Consider the following 2500-nt stretch of genomic DNA (forward strand, 5'->3'; position numbering starts at 1 on the left):
GGAACAACACCCAGTGCATCCTCTCCGCCACATTAGACAATCCACACTATCATAACCAGACCGGGAGGTCCACTCACAAAACAGAATACCCCACCCTTCCGACAACCACCATTGCTCAGCTAAGCCACCAACACCCACACATGTCCTACACAGGGGTACACCCAACATCACAATACTGCCTCCTGTCACAGCACACAAACAATGGCAGGAATGAAAGACACAGGTCTGCCACAAGCATGGAATCAGAGCGCCGCCTGTCATGAGCCAAAGGTGCATCCTGACGTGGCAAATCAGATGATGCCGCAGGCATCCACTTACTATAATCACAATCAACAAACCGGCCGCCGCCGCCGCCGCCGCCCCCCCCCCCCCCCCAATACACCTTTCCTAACAACAATGTGTACCTTAACCTAACCCACATTGTACCTTAACCCAACCCACATTGTACCTTAACCTAACCCACATTGTACCTTAACCTAACCCACATTGTACCTTAACCTAACCCACATTGTACCTTAACCTAACCCATATTGCGCCTTAACCTAACCCACATTGTACCTTAACCTAACCCACATTGTACCTTAACCTAACCCATATTGTACCTTAACCTAACCTATATTGCGCCTTAACCTAACCCATATTGTACCTTAACCTAACCTATATTGCGCCTTAACCTAACCCATATTGTACCTTAACCTAACCCACATTGTACCTTAACCTAACCCACATTGTACCTTAACCTAACCCATATTGTACCTTAACCTAACCTATATTGCGCCTTAACCTAACCCACATTGTACCTTAACCTAACCCACATTGTACCTTAACCTAACCCATATTGTACCTTAACCTAACCTATATTGCGCCTTAACCTAACCCATATTGTACCTTAACCTAACCTATATTGCGCCTTAACCTAACCTATATTGCGCCTTAACCTAACCTATATTGCGCCTTAACCTAACCTATATTGCGCCTTAACCTAACCTATATTGCGCCTTAACCTAACCTATATTGCGCCTTAACCTAACCTATATTGCGCCTTAACCTAACCTATATTGCGCCTTAACCTAACCCACGTTGCGCCTTAACCTAACCCACGTTGCGCCTTAACCCAACCCACGTTGCGCCTTAACCTAACCCACGTTGCGCCTTAACCCAACCCACGTTGCGCCTTAACCCAACACACGTTGGGCCTTAACCTGCTCTGTAATTGTCATACGACGCGTTAAATTAGTGTAGTGTTGCCTAACTGCAACCCCCGCAATATAGTTTGCTACTCGCACTGCCCGGTCCCCAGAGTATCGCTTCATGTTAAACACCTTGCAGCTATACACTGTAATGCGGACGGCAGCAGGACGTACATGCTCAATGCCCTTCGCAGTTGTTCATTGGCATTCGCATGGCGAAGCACAGCCTACGTTGTGGTACGGCTTGTGTCAACTGTCCGCTGATGTTGTACGTCCAAATCACACACTGTACTGCACATTGGTCCTCATGTACTGAATGATACATCGTGGTACATGTGTGACCGTACCACGACTGCGCCAACAACGGCGAACCATACGGTCCAAATATTGTGCACTCAGCTACGTGTCGTCTCCCTATAAGAGCTGGATTGCAGTATGGTATGCCGTGGATGGCGATCACCATGAGCCGTCTGTTGATGTAGTGGCGCGTGTTGTCAGACGTAGTCGTCTCTTCTCACACACCGTGATAGCATGGTGCACTGCGTTCCACATCTGCGACATGCGACAGAGGCCGGTTGACAGTCGTTCGCGCAATGGACATCGCATACGTACGGGGGCCACCTTCCACGTGTTCGCGAAGCGTGCACATGTTGTTGCGTGTATGTGGGCAGACATAGTGTGTCGTGACACCTGACACAGGCATGCAACAATCGTTGAATTTGCAAATGGCGATGGACGTCTACGTTTGCTGGTGACGTTACGCAAATGAAGAACTGGTAAACCGTTGTGGTGCGGTTGTTCTCGCTAGAGGTGAATCAGTGATGGCGACGATCGGTTGAGCTACCAACCGGTTGTTTCAGCGATACCCACCATGCCCACGAACGTGAATGGCATGTGGGTGTGAAGCGATACGCGGCGGTGGCTGGGTGGGACCGTCCCCGGCCGGTGAGGGGGGGCCTCCCGGCGTGCTGGCCGCGCGGTGCGTGGGCGCACGCGCTACAGCCGGCTGGTGGGGGCGGCCAGTGGCAGGCGCGCCGGCCGACGGAGGCGGCAGGCGGCGCAGCTGCGCGCCGGCGCACCCTGCACGCGGCGCCGTGCGGCCAAAGTAGGTCCTCGCGGGCCCGGTGCGAAGCGCGGTGGACATCTGCAGTGTGCTGGTCCGATTGAGGACTGTGTGCGCTGAGGATGCGCCGCCGCCCGGCGCTCGGCGCCGCGACGCCGTCTGCTGCTCGGTCGCCTCTGCGGTTCTCGCAGGTGGATTGTATCGCAGCTGTGCGGACGTGTTGGCGCGTGCGCTGTGCTGGGAGAGT

Source organism: Schistocerca serialis, unplaced genomic scaffold (assembly GCF_023864345.2).
Source record: "Schistocerca serialis cubense isolate TAMUIC-IGC-003099 unplaced genomic scaffold, iqSchSeri2.2 HiC_scaffold_1162, whole genome shotgun sequence".
Taxonomy (NCBI): Eukaryota; Metazoa; Arthropoda; class Insecta; order Orthoptera; family Acrididae; genus Schistocerca; species Schistocerca serialis.